At 47.9% G+C, this 13,578-nt stretch overlaps 1 protein-coding gene and 2 non-coding genes across 3 annotated transcripts in view; all 3 read left to right on the top strand.

Moving 5' to 3' along the window:
* LOC136843623 (protein lifeguard 4-like) overlaps positions 1 to 13,578 on the top strand; it is a 75,970-nt gene that overhangs the window by 15,313 nt on the left and 47,079 nt on the right. The gene's annotated exons all lie outside the window — the stretch shown is intronic.
* LOC136844530 (U6 spliceosomal RNA) lies at positions 2,141 to 2,244 on the top strand. Its single transcript, XR_010854915.1, has one exon. It is a non-coding gene; the product is annotated as a U6 spliceosomal RNA (small nuclear RNA).
* On the top strand, positions 3,737 to 3,855 carry LOC136844510 (5S ribosomal RNA). The gene has a single exon (XR_010854904.1). It is a non-coding gene; the product is annotated as a 5S ribosomal RNA (ribosomal RNA).

Below are 13,578 nucleotides of genomic sequence, written 5' to 3'. Positions count from 1 at the left end.
AAGGTACCTGGGTAGAGGGCGCACTAGTGGTACACCTGACTACCCATCGGGATTGACGTCTGAGTTTTGAAATTCTGCCAGATCAGGGACTTAAGCTATATATATAAACTACCAGGTAAGTATGTTCAAAAAATTTATTTTATTATGAAAATATCATTTTATTCTAAAATAATGTTTAACACATACTTACCTGTTGGTTACATATTGTTCCACCCTCCTCCCCTCGGGACAGGCAGGCAAATTATTCTGAAGCATGTTGGAATAGTTCCTGGTACCCGACAGAGGGCAGGTAAGGGCGATCACCCGATATTCTGACTGGCGCTGCCATGCGTTTTGAAATTTTGCCGTGATGCGTCAAGACTAAAGCTATATGTAACTAACAGGTAAGTATGTGTTAAACATTATTTTAGAATAAAAATGTCATTTTGTTCATGAGACTTACCTGCCAGATATATATATAGCTGTATTCTCCGAAGGTCCGACAGAATTTCAAATTTCGCGGCACACGCAGTGGCCGGTCAGGTGGTTAGTACCCATTCCCGCCGCTGGGAGGCGGTATCAGGAACCATTCCCATTTTCTATTCAGATTTTCTCTGTCGCCGGACTGTCAACACCTGTTGTCAGTTCCTCCGCCTTTTGGATTTCAAATTTGTTGTCACTTAAGTATTTTGGTTGTTTTTGGTATTCGACTGGATCTGTGACTTGGCATACGCTCTTTGTGGACCGTTTTTGATTTTGCTTTTGACTTTTCTTATAATTAAGATGTCTTACCTCTAGCTATCGAGTCTGTAGCTTGGGTGAATGTAAGGTGAGGCTATCGAAGACTTTGATAGTTCCTCACTCTTTATGTATGATATGTAAGGGTGTTCAATGCTCTATGATAATCGGTAATGAATGTGTGGGATTGTCTGAGGGTGAGTGGAAGAAATATGAAGCCTATATGCTTAAATTGGAGCGTGATAGGCTGAGGAAATCTTCCTCCTAGAGTGCATCCTTAGTTGGACAGTCAGGGTTTTCTCCTACTAGTAACCCTGTAGTAATTTATTACTAACCCTGTAGTTTGTTGCTGCAGAAGGTAATTCCCTGGCTCTCGTGTGGAGTCAATGCGTGCTCTTGAAACTAAAGTGAATGCAATTCAAACGCATAGTGTTAGTGCTAGTGCCCCTAGTGTTGTGGAGGGGCGTCAGATCGGCCCTATAATGCCTCTAGGCCTGGACCTCTGTCGAACTCCCAGGACCAGGGAGGGGGCATGTCGAAAGCCGCATGAGGGTTACGGGGGCTTCCCACCGATCTGGCGTCCCCTTCGGCAGGTCCTGATGACGCTACCCAGGCTGCCAGGGATCGTGCTCAGGCACGCATCCTGAAGGATTGCTTCTCGTCCTCCGACACGTCCTCCCCCACGGGGTTGGAGCTCTCGGTTGGACTCTCGCCCTCTTAAGAGAAGCTTAGAGGAGAGGGCGCTTCACGTCCTCTTCCTCTCTGACGTTTGTACTCTTCCCCGAAAGTTGCGTGGATATTCCTCTGCAGAAGAGAATAAAGTGTTTTTCGAATGATCACTCTACTCGACCCCCCTGTCGCGCTAAGGCAAGGGCTAGAGCTTCTTCCCCTGTGGAAGGAAGTATACGTCTCTCGCCCCTTTCCTTCTCTCAGGTTCAGCCCTTCTCCCGAGAGAGTGGCTTCTCCAACGCGTAAGATTTTGTTGGGTTTGCAACAACAGCTGGATGCTCTCATGAACCTTTCAAGATTCGAATCTGCCTGTTAAGAGGTACAGACTTTCACCTTCGTCTCCTCTTCCTCGGAACGATACAGAGCGTCTGTCTTCTAGAGAGAGTGTTTAGTGGCTTCCTATTCGTCTTCCCCGAGTTGAGGTGTTGGCCTTTTCTCTTGTCTCGCGCCAGGAGCGCGTGTCTTGCTCTTCGTGCGCTTCTCACGCTTCACGCGCGCCTAGCCATGACGCTTCGCGCGCGCCACGCTGTGACTCTCTTCTAGTACTTGCCACGGAGCCTCTCGCGCGTCACGCCATGACGCTCCGCGCTCGCTTCGCCGTATAGCTTCAAGTCTTGTGTTGACACCGCTCCAGTTGTTCATCATGTCGCACAACTACCCGCTTCAACATTTGATGTCCTTCTTAATTTAGCCAGTACTTGCTTCGGCAGTACATATACTAATTGGAACGATACAGAGAAGATTAGCATGGCTCTTGCGCAAGGATGACACGCTAATCGTGAAGCGTTCCACATTTTTTATGTTTACTATACGTACTCTAGTTGACGACTTCTTCGTTCGCGGAGTTCCGCTTACGTATCGGCGAATCGGAACTACTTTCACCACTCACTCAAGACCCACCAGCTGCGGAAGAACATCCTCTTTCGTCACAGCCTTTGTATGAAGAGAAACTTCTTTCGTCTTCTTCTTCCTCTGATTATCAGACTCTGGCTTTTTTCTTAGGGATCTGTTTCCTGAGACTTTTCAACCGTCGGCTCCTCTCTCTCCACCCTCGCAGTTGTCTTTGTCTTAAGGGGAGCGTTTGACGAAAAAATCGGAAATAAAATTTTCTGGGATATTTTATATATGGCATCATACATATCCTGACTATCTTCTCAGAAAGTTTTATTTAAAAGTTCGCCACAGTTAGAAGTTATAAACAAAACAGTAACCTATCATAGTCAAATTACATTTTTCATATAATGTAATGATTTTGTCAGTATATCGGTGGTAATTTCCTTTTAGCTATGAAATAATATCTAATGCGATCTATGGCAACCCTGTGGACATAGTACGCATCAGCGAAAGACAGGAATGCCGCAGGGCAGTCAGTGGCAGTCAGTCAGTAGCAGCTCAGAGCTTGACTAAGTAAAACGTCACGCTGCCCAACCTGAGCCGTGTTTTGACACTCGCTTCATCTAGCTTCATTTAGCGAAGTTATATTACTTTGCAGGTCTATTTTTTGGCTTTTCATTATGTCATAAAAACATCAAACTGTGTAACAGCAAGCAAATAAATACACAGAGAAGCAAAAATATCGTTTTTCTCAAAACTAAAGTTATCGACATTCAAACTGCATCTCCTTCATAACGCTTTTCCGATCTCAGATACAAAAAGTAAACGAAAGCTAAATGTTTGCATAACAAAGGGGCTTCCATGGGAAGCAACACGAGACCCCACCACGAGAAAGAGTTTTTTCCCGAAGGAATGTCACTTCAAAGAGAGGTAGCAAGTGACTCCCTTCATCTCCAGACTCCCTTTGCAACCAGGCTTCATTTTGCACAAGCCTGGAAAGAGTGAGGGGCAGACGTTTGGTCCCTCCTACTGTTAGAGAGAGGTTACTTGATTCCCTTCCTGTCTCCTCTTTTGTTTTTGTTTCCCAACTGCCTTCCTGTCAAACAGAAAATTGTTTGACCTGCTCGAACAGATGTTCGAGCGGAGAGCAGTGGAACAGATATTGGACTCGGTGTTCCCGGGATTTTACTACAGATTGTTTCTAGTCCCAAAACTTTCAGTAGGCTGGAGACCCGTCTTGGACGTCAACAGGTCGAACAACTTGGTCCGAAGGAAAAGTTCAAGATGGAGACCTCGCAGTCAATACTAGGAGCCCTTCATCCCGGGGATTGGATGGTATCTTTGGATCTCCAAGATACTTATCTTCACGCCCCAATTCATCCACGTTCGATGAAGTATCTCAGGTTGTCTTGGGGGACTAGACGTACCAGTTCAGGGCTCTCTGCTTTGGACTCTGCACAACGGCCATACCACGTTGAAAACACCGCTTCTCGTCCGATCAGCGAAGTTAAGCAACGTTGGGTCTGGTCAGTACTTGGATGGTTGACCGCCTGGGAACACCAGATGCTGTTGGCGTCACATTTTGCTCCGAGGGTGTTTACGTCTCATGAAAAACGTTGCGATGCAGTTGCATCTGTCGCACGTCAGGATCTCACTCTACTTGGACGACTGGTTGATTCGGCGTCGTCGAAGCGGAAGGTATCTGGAGGACCTTCAGTTGACTCTGCAACTCGTGAAGTCCCTGGGACTTCTGGTCTGTGGAGAAGTCGCAGCTGATCCCCTCACTGTCCATTGTGTCTGGGAATTCAGATGTATTCAGCGGCTTTTATAGCGTCTCCGTCGCAAGAACGGCAACTTCTATGTCGAAAAAGTTTCGGCCTTCTTGGAAAAGGAAACATGCTAGGTGAAGGAAGGAATGAGTCTGCTGGGGACCATTTCCTCGCTGGAGAAGTTTGTTTTCTGGGAGTCTGCATCTCAGGCCTCTTCAGTTCTTTTTGTTGGAGAACTGACAAAGCAAGGAAGACTTGAAAGAGGAATTGAGAATTCTTCCTTATATAAAGAGGATCTGTGGTGGTGGCTCGATCCAACGGAATTGCAGAAAGGGATCTCCCTCAAGCTTCTGAACCCCAACCTAGTGTTGTTTTTCCGGACGGGTCGTCAACAGGTTGGGGGCAACACTAGAGGGAGAGAAAGTGTTAGGAACCTGGAGAGAGGAACAGGTGTCCTGGCACATCGACTTCAAAGATTTGGCGGCTATCTTTTAGCTCTCAATTCTTCGAGGTCCAAGTTTGCAATCGTGTAGTTCTAGCAAACTCGGACAATACTTGTTCCCTGTTCAGCCTTGCAAGAGAGATTATTCTTTGAGCCTATGCTCGCAACATTTCGATTCTCACAAGTTTTGTGGCAGAGGTCGAAAATGTTCGAGCAGACCTGCTCTGTTGGCGCCATCAACTCCTGCCGAAGGAATGGACCCTTCATCAGGAGGTTTGCCAAGATTTTTGGAAATTTTGGGGTCGCCATCTTGTGGATTTTTTCACGACCTCAAGAACAGCGAGGCTCCTCTCTGTAAAGCTCATCTGTACTCGACCCTGGGGCAGTTGCGATAGTTGCTCTTCCTGGGATTGGACGGGAATAGATGTTTACGCCTTTTTCCCCGTTCTAAATTCTGGGAGAAGTCATACGCAAGTTCGCGGCCTCACAAGGGACGAGGATGACTCTCATCCCCATGTTTTGGCCTTCAACCACTGGTTCTCGGAGTTTCTCTTCTGGTTGGTAGACGTTCCGAGGACCCTTCCTATGAGAGCAGACCTGCTCATACAAACCCCACTTCACGAGATATCTTTGAATCTCCCCGCTCTGAACCTGACTGCTTTCAGACTATCGAAAAACTTGGTCAGAGCGAGGGGTTTTCTGGCCAGGTGGCACGGGCCATCGCTAGAGCCAGAAGTTCTTCATCTAAAGGATATATCTAGCGAAGTGAGCAACCTTCAAAGGTTGGTGTAGAAAGAAGGGCTTTTCCTCTTCCTCTATCACTGTGAGCCAGGTTGCGGATTTTCTCCTTTACTTAAGAGAAAAACTCGATATAGCAGTTCCGACTATCAAGTGTTATCGGAGCATGCTTTCGATTGTATTCAGACACAGAGGATTAGCTTTGTCTGACAATAAGGACCTCCACGATCTTACGAGCTCTTTCAAGACGTCCAAGGTTCCTCAGCTGATTTCCCCTGCTTGGAACTTGGACGTAATGCTCAAGTTTTTGATGTTTAGTCCTTTTGAGCCTCTCCACTCTGCATCTCTTCAGGATGTTACTCAAAACGGCATTCCTCATTGCTCTGGCGAGCGTAGAGAGTGAGAGAGAAGTTCGAGGCCGTCATGTGGGCTTCAAGGAACACAATGCTGTCTATTCTTTAAGCCCTAAGTTCTTGGCTAAGAATGATAGGTCTTCTAACCCTTGGCCTAGACACTTTGAAATTAAAGGTTTAGCAGACCTTATTGGACAGGAACCTGAGGGAGTTCTATGTCCAGTTAGAGCTCTCAAGTACTACCTTAAAAAGAACACAGGACACTCGTGGTCCATTGGATGTTTTATGGTGTTCTGTGAGGCAACCAGTTAAACCTATGTCGAAGAATGCACTGGCATTCTTCATTAGGAACGTCATTAAGGACGCACACTCTAGTTGTGACGACTCCAACTTCAAGTTGTTGAGAGTTAACGCTCACGAGGTGAGGGCAGTTGCTACCTCCATGGCGTTCAAGAAAAAATATGGTACTCAGTGACATTTTTAGTGCCACATTTTGGCGAAGTCAATTCGGTGTTTGCCTCACACTCTTGGCAAGATGTTTAGGTAGCATACGAAAATTGCTTTTCGCTGGGACCATACATTGCTGCTTCAGCAACCTTGGGGACAAGGGGTAACTCTGATCCTATCCCCTTTTTAATTGTGTTTTTGTGGTTGTTGGGTCGACTACTGGAGGCAGTCTTCCCAATCCTTTGCAAACTAACGCTTTAGGTGTTGGTTAGGTGGTTAGTAATGCTCTTTTGTCCTCTTTGTATGGGCTATGATCTAGTCACATTGTGGTCACGCCCCGTTGACAGATCATCTAGAAGTCGCCAGCTATATAGGTCACTACCTCGCTGGGGTCTCTAGTAAAGCAGAAGCAGACTAGAGTGACAGTAACCACTCAGTCAGCTACGCTATCAGATAAGGAACCAAAATAATTTTACCAATAATTGGTTTTTTCCTATTTCTTGGCTGTCTCTACCCCCTCCAAAGGTGGTATTCAGCTATATATATATCTGGCAGGTAAGTCTCATGAACAAAATGATATTTTAATGATAAAATAAAGTTTGTTCATACTTACCTGGCAGATATATATATTTATATTGCCCTCCCTCCTCCCCTCAGGAGACAGTGGCGTTAGAAAATCTGAATAGAAAATGGGAATGGTTCCTGATACCGCCTCCCAGCGGCGGGAATGGGTACTAACCACCTGACCGGCCACTGCGTGTGCCGCGAAATTTGAAATTCTGTCGGACCTTCGGAGAATACAGCTATATATATATCTGCCAGGTAAGTATGAACAAACTTTATTTTATCATTAAAATATCATATTTGCAAATATGGTGGTCAACATGTGATTTTGCCGACCCCAGGTCGATGTGAAGGCACCACAGGAAACAGGATGTTTATTATAGAGAATGCATTGAGCGGGGACTTTACAATACTCCCCCCCCCCACAAGATGGAGGTAATGTCTGATCAAAGCAGGTATCTGCTGGGGCGACGAAGGGGGCCTCGCTTCTTGGATGTCAACTGGAGAGGGTGGTCACCTTCCTCAGCACCCTCTGGAGCGATTTGTTGGGGTGCCTTTGTGTCTGGTTTCTGGGCTTTTCGGGGACGTCCACGCCTCTTTCCTGCTCACGGTGCTGTCTGCGGGGGTGCCACCCCCTGCGGAGGGCTTTGGGAACCGCCTCCAACATCCTCCTCCAGGAATGTGGGTTTGAGACGATCTACAGATATCCAAGTCCCCGCTCAACACGTTCTCTATAATGAACATCCCGTTTTCTGTGGTACCTTCACAAGCCTATATGCTGTCTGTGTTGCCAGCATTAATGAGGGCAATGGCATTTGTGTAGATAAGTTTTCTTCTAGCTTTCTATGCACACCTGCAAAAATTTGTTCCAACACGATATACAAATCGCCGGTCCTTTACATTAGGAATAACTTTCAGCATAGGCTGGAAATGGCCGTTAACCCTTAGTGAACGGATTGAGCTTCAGTGTGAAGTAAAACAGGTTTGGGGAGGTGGACGGATTGCTCTTCAGTGTGAAGCAGAATTACGCACCACTGTTATGGTAATACAGGCAGTCCCCGGTTATCGGCCAAACCTCCGTTTCCTAAAACCAACCCTTTGAAAATCGGCGATTTCAGTTTCAGGATTATCGGCGCTTTGAAAAGTGCCGATTTTCGGTTTTCGGCATCTCTGTTAGGTATGTATCGGCATCAATACCCAATTATTGGCGCCGATAAGCGGAAATCGGCGATTTTCGTCGCTAGACAAGCCCCATAAAACCGGATCGCTGTTAACCGAGCACGCCGTTAACCGGGGACTGCCTGTAATGATTCGAAACAAAGGTGCCAATATTTCTATATGCTATAAATTCACTAATGGCAACTTTCTTTTATACAGACATGAGAGTTCGGCCTGTTTCAGTAATGCTTGTGACTTCAAGGGGGAAGGTACTGCATCTCTTTCTCTCACATGAGTCTTTGTGTAAATTTGCTTGTAAATATACGAAGGGGTTGCTGTTGTTTTTTGTTTTTGTCTTTTTTGTCTTTTACGATAGTATGTCAGTTGTAAATGTAATTTTACAAAGAAAATTGCAAAGAAATATTAGAAAAATCATGTAAAAGTAAAAAAAAAGTTACTGAATCTTCATTCTCGTAAACTTACGTGAATATATTACAACAAATATGCAAAAAATTTGTTACTGCTTTTATTTCTTATCTGTTTTGATATTGTGTGAGCAGTAATAATAATTTCACAAAATCCAAAAAACTTATTTATTAGAAAAAACATTTATAAGTTGGTAAAATTTACGATTGTCTTGTAAATGAGGCCCCACAAGGGGTTGTAAATAGTCATTTTCAACTTCTTGTGGAAGGTAGGAAAAATTTTTAGAATTTTTCTATTTATACAGTTGTGAATGTGCTGTGTCATTCTCTTTCCAGTGATGTGATATTTTTTTTCTTTTGTTTGCATCTCAAAGTTTCCCCGGTCTGGGGTGCTGCACATTGATGAATTATGCCGTCCCCTAAGGGTTAAACTCTTGAGCAAGGTGGTTAGGCAGTAATGGCAATTCTAAGTATTAGCTCCACGCCTGTTTTTACCTTGGAAACTAGTTTTTTTCTACACTTTTAGGACTTCTGATACTGGCAGTGCATTTGTTTGTTGTCGGCCAAATGGAATGTCCCTTTGCTGTGTTTAGTACTGGCCTGGGCCAGGGCGGTACCCATACGTTAACAAGTTGTTGCCCTTGCCGGACGGGATATGAACCATTCCAAACAGATGTACCCATGCTCTGTCTTGTGAATATATGGAAACCCTGCTGGATGGACTTTAGGGGTTAATTACAGGTTAATTATGGACTTCAGGGATTAATTACAGATTAATTATGGAATTCAAATCTCAGGAATGTTATTTTTGAAAGTTTTTTGCACTAGAGAGTTTTGGGGCGGGTGGGAGGTTGCAGGCATTGTCTGTAAGTTACGCTGTCACGGCACCCCTGGTGGCCTCCCCTCTGTCCTTTTCTCTCCCTGTAGGTTCTTCCTTATCTCTCCTTCGATAGAGATCTCTCTCCTTCGCCCTCTTCCCTCGCTCGTTGGGCGAAGACCGCGAGGGGGGGACGCAGGCGGTCAGGCGACCTCTTCTTGAGTACCTCCTCTTGCCGCGTAGGGTAGTATTTGGCTGGAAATCTCAGGGGATATCTCACTTGAAGGAGTCCCGGCGTTCATTTAGTGTTGCTTGGGGATCGACCATAATACCTGGCTGGATGACATAGTTCCACGCCGGGATTGTTCTGACTCTGCTCCCGCCGATGTGGATCAATGACTGTCATTGCTGCCCTTCATGCATGCTGTAGCAATGCCTCTGGCATACCTGTGGTCCATCTGCTCCTGCTGTTGCCTGTGTTACGCTCCTGTTAACTCGACGACAGTCTCTGGGTGGCTCTTCCTGGTCTCCTGCCACAGCCGTCCTGTTCGTTCCTGGTGCTGCTGGTGACTTTCATGTGACGTTCCTGGCCATTGCAGTAGCTCCTGCCTCCCGAGCTGCTTCCGTAGCTCCTGCATCGGCTGTCCTGATCGTGCCTGCTGCTTCGGGTGGTCGTCCCCGGGGCTGCTTCCGTTGTGTTCCTGCCAGTTGCCCTGGAGGTTATGATGTCCGCCATCCTGTAGAAGATGTCAGCGTGAAGGTGAAGGAAGTCGCCTTGCGGAAGTGACGTTCCTGGCCGTTGCAGTAGCTCCCGCCTTCCGAACCGCTTCCGTTGTGTTCCTGCCAGCTGCCCCAAAGGTTACGATGTTCGCCATCCTGTAGAAGACGTCGGAGTGAAAGTGAAGGAAGTCGCCCTGTGGAAAGTGACATTCCTGGCCGTTGCAGTAGCACCTGCCTTCTGGACCACTGTTGTAGCTCCTGCATCAGCTATCCTGATCATGCCTGCTACTTCTCCCGGTGGTGGTGTCCTGGGCCGCTTCCGTTGTGTTCCTGCCTGACTGTCTTGGAGGCTACCATGTTTCATGTCCACCATCCTGTAGAAGATGTCGGAGTGGAGATGAAGGAAGTCACACTGTGGAAGTAGCCGCCGTCTTCATCTTATCTTCGATTTCGTCTTCTGCTGCCTGTTCCCTTCCTCTCCGAGGTCCAAGGGAGTCCCGGGAATTGGACAGACCTCCGTCGGCCGAAGGAAAGGAAGGCTGCTTCTTCCCCTTGATGCCCTTAGACATCTAGGGACTGCCTCCTTCCTAGGAGGTAGTGGGTCTCGTTGGCTGTTCCCAACCTTTGGGTTAGGAAACCGACTCTCATACCCCTGGGTTTTTTTGTTTCGAGAAAAAAATCAGTGCATCCAGACCTCGGTTTGCGATCCTGTTCCCAGTCTTAGAGGTTCCGCCTCTTAAGACAGGGGCTGCTTCGGGCACTCGTTCACGAGCCGCTTCGAGTGCTCGAGATTCTATGGAATATTGGGTATCCCGATCTGGTCTGGAGAGTATTTCCTTGGCCCAGTTCGGGAGCAGTGCGAGAGAAAGGGCCGAGGCACCCAGGTGTCTCAGCTCTTCCTGCCAGCACCACAAGCGCTCCCCGAGTGCTTGCCAGTGCTCGGTCGGGTTCCCAGCCTGGTGTCTCGATCCTGTCGGCTTGAACACCAGAAGAAGCAGGGAAGTGACTCTTTTCAGGAGTCCTGCGGGACTTCTAAGGGACTTACTCTCTTCCGGGAGACATGTTTCTCTCGTTGGCGCTTACCGCCCTGCGATGGGAACCGATTTGCATTCTCCTGTGGGGTCTGGTGCTTCCGGGGCTGCAAGAGCGCGGCCTCAAGAGGTCGCACCCTCACTGCCAGTCTTGGAAGTCTGTGTCTAAGACTGGTTCTGTGCCTGGCTCTTTCAGTCTCTTAGGGAACTGAAAGCAGCTGCTCCCAATTTTTGGGTGTCTTGTGGGTAGCTCGAATTCTATGAATCACGAGTGTTCTCCTGACAAGAGAAAGTGCCGAGACATCCAGGTGTCTGGGTGCTGAGACGCCAGGTGTCTCGATACTGCCCGCCAGCTGCTTCGGTTGCTCGGCCGGGTTTCATACTTGTGTCTTGAACCTTAGGGTTCGAGCATGCAGGATAGCAGACACAGAATCCCCCTTTGAACCTTCTTCTCGAGGTGCCTCGGCCTCGAAGGAGTTTAGAGTTTATGGCAGATGAGTTCCGCCCTGTCCAGTTCCGATTGTGTTCGCGCAGTCGGCTCCGCTCGGCCCCTGGTTGCGCTTGAGACTGGCTCGGCTCGGCTCGCTTGGCTTGCTTGCCACGCCCAGCCCTTGGTCGCGCTTGCAAGACTGGCTCGGCTCGCCCAGCCTGCCTCCCAGTCCACCGCATACCTCCCAGTCTGGATCACGTTCACGTGATTGGCTCAACTCGGCCCCACTCATCTTTTTCCGAATCGGGTTCTCGGCTCTGTTCAAGTGAATTTTTTGCTCTTCCCAGGAAAGCCCTTTGCCGTGGCACAATCGCTCTTCTTCCCCTGTGTAGCGGTAATCTCCTTCAGTTGATTATCGCTCATGGTCCGCCTCTCCTGCTGGTCTTACTGGCAGGACAGGTAGGGGTAGTCTTTCTCCTCACCTGCTCTTTTTTCCTCTCGGTTGTTCCGAGAGACGCGAGACGGACAGAGAGAGCTCTCCGGAGTTCGGCTTCCTGGCGTGCTTTGGATGTCGTGAAGTGTTAGTGGAGGAGGTGGCTGTCATTACCAGCCATGAATCGAGAATTAACCTTAAGTTTGGTTTATTCGTTGACACGATGGAGGAAATTGGTGCTTCTGTTAAAGTCCTACTGGACAAAGTGAATGTGAAAGGTGATAGTGAAATGTTAGTGGAGGAGGTGGCTGTCTGTCCCACCGATTCTCCTAGGCCAAGGTCCCTGGCAAAATCCCCTAAACCTGGGAGGAGCCAAACTGGCAGCCCAAAGGAGGTCGGTGGGGTCTGCCCGCAGGTAGTCGCCCCCTCAGTCGTACCTGTTGCCGATTCCCAGGTTACACACAGAGCACCGCTGGAAAGGTGTCTCTATGAAAGTGGATCATCTTTCATCTAGCATTTCCAGCAGTGACTCCAGTCCTAGGTGCCAATGGCAAGGTGAATCTCGTCCTCTGAAGAAGCGCGTCCCGGGTGCTTCTCAACCTTCTGCAGTTCCCATAAAGAAGGTTAAAGAGCCTTCTCCAGAACGTCTTCCTTCCTGTAGCTTCTGGGACAGTCCGGAACGTTTCTCCCAGGATCAACCGGTGTAAGTGGGACAAGTTCAGCCTTCTAAGTGCACTACCTCTTGGAAATGCTCTTCTGCATCGAGAACTTCATCATCCTCTAAGCACCCATCTTTTGCTTTGGAGGGCTTGCCAAAACAGATAGTGATGTCGGAACGCTCTCCAGCGCCCATGCACCCAACTCTGTTAACCAGCTCAGCGCCTGTACAATCTGCTTTACCTGAATCTTCATTGGCAGAGAAGTTGTCTTTGGCACCAGAACTTCCTTCTCCAGTGGATCATGGTGCTGCTTCTAATGTGGCTCTCTCCAAGTGCCCTTCATCTTTTGTGTGACCGTCTCCTGAGCGCCTCTTTACCGAGCGCCCATCGACTCCCGAGCACCCATTGCATCTGTTCCCCTCTTGCAGCAAGACACTTCTTTGGCGCCCAAGGCTAATTCTGCTTCCGAGCACCCGATTTCATCCGTTTCTTCGGCAGCGCCCATGTCCTCTTCAGTTCTACCTGCTCCTGCTCCGACAGTTGCACCCTCTGTTTTGGATCCTTCTGCTCAGTCAATCCAGCACAAATTGGACAATATCCTGGGCTTAATTCAGAAAGCCCCATCAGCCCCCCAGCCTGTTGTGGACCCATCGCCAATCTCTTCGGAAGATGAGGAAGAAATAGACCCTGTTACCCCTCCCTCGGCGTATGCCTCATTTTTCAGTTATCTGCTGGTGACTTTTCCTGATTACTTCTCATCTGCAGCTCTGGCTTCTATGGCTTTGATGTACATGATGGCTAATCAGACGACTTCTTCAAGACTTCCTAAAATGATACTGTCCTCTTCAGCTATGAAAGCTCTCCGTGAGGTGGGGAACTGGCTCTCGAGCACGAGGGAGCAGGAAAGAGCCTCTTTTTGTTGGCGTGTGTCTAGGTTGTCACAGAGAAGATATTTTTCGTATGCGATCAGAGAGGCTCCATCCATGGGAGTGCCTGCCTCCTCCCAGGGAGACTTCTCCAGTTTAGTTGACTCCTCCAAATGGTCGGCGTTCAATTCAGCCAAGATTTTGTTTTCGTCCTCAGAATTGGACCACCTGATCAAGCACCTGTTCAGAGTCTTGAAAGTTCTCAGCTTTCTCGATTGGGCAGTAGGAGCTCTTGCTTGTAAATTGCAGGAGTGCCATCATATCCCTGAAGACTTTTCTTTGGATTTTTTGGGATTAATCTCTTGCCTGGATAAGGGTATTAGAGATGGCTCTTTTGAATTATCCTCCCTTTTTTGCATATCCTCAAGATCCCTTTTTTGCATATC

This window comes from Macrobrachium rosenbergii, chromosome 12 (assembly GCF_040412425.1).
Source record: "Macrobrachium rosenbergii isolate ZJJX-2024 chromosome 12, ASM4041242v1, whole genome shotgun sequence".
NCBI lineage: Eukaryota > Metazoa > Arthropoda > Malacostraca > Decapoda > Palaemonidae > Macrobrachium > Macrobrachium rosenbergii.
This window is presented reverse-complemented; position numbering and strand designations above follow the sequence as displayed.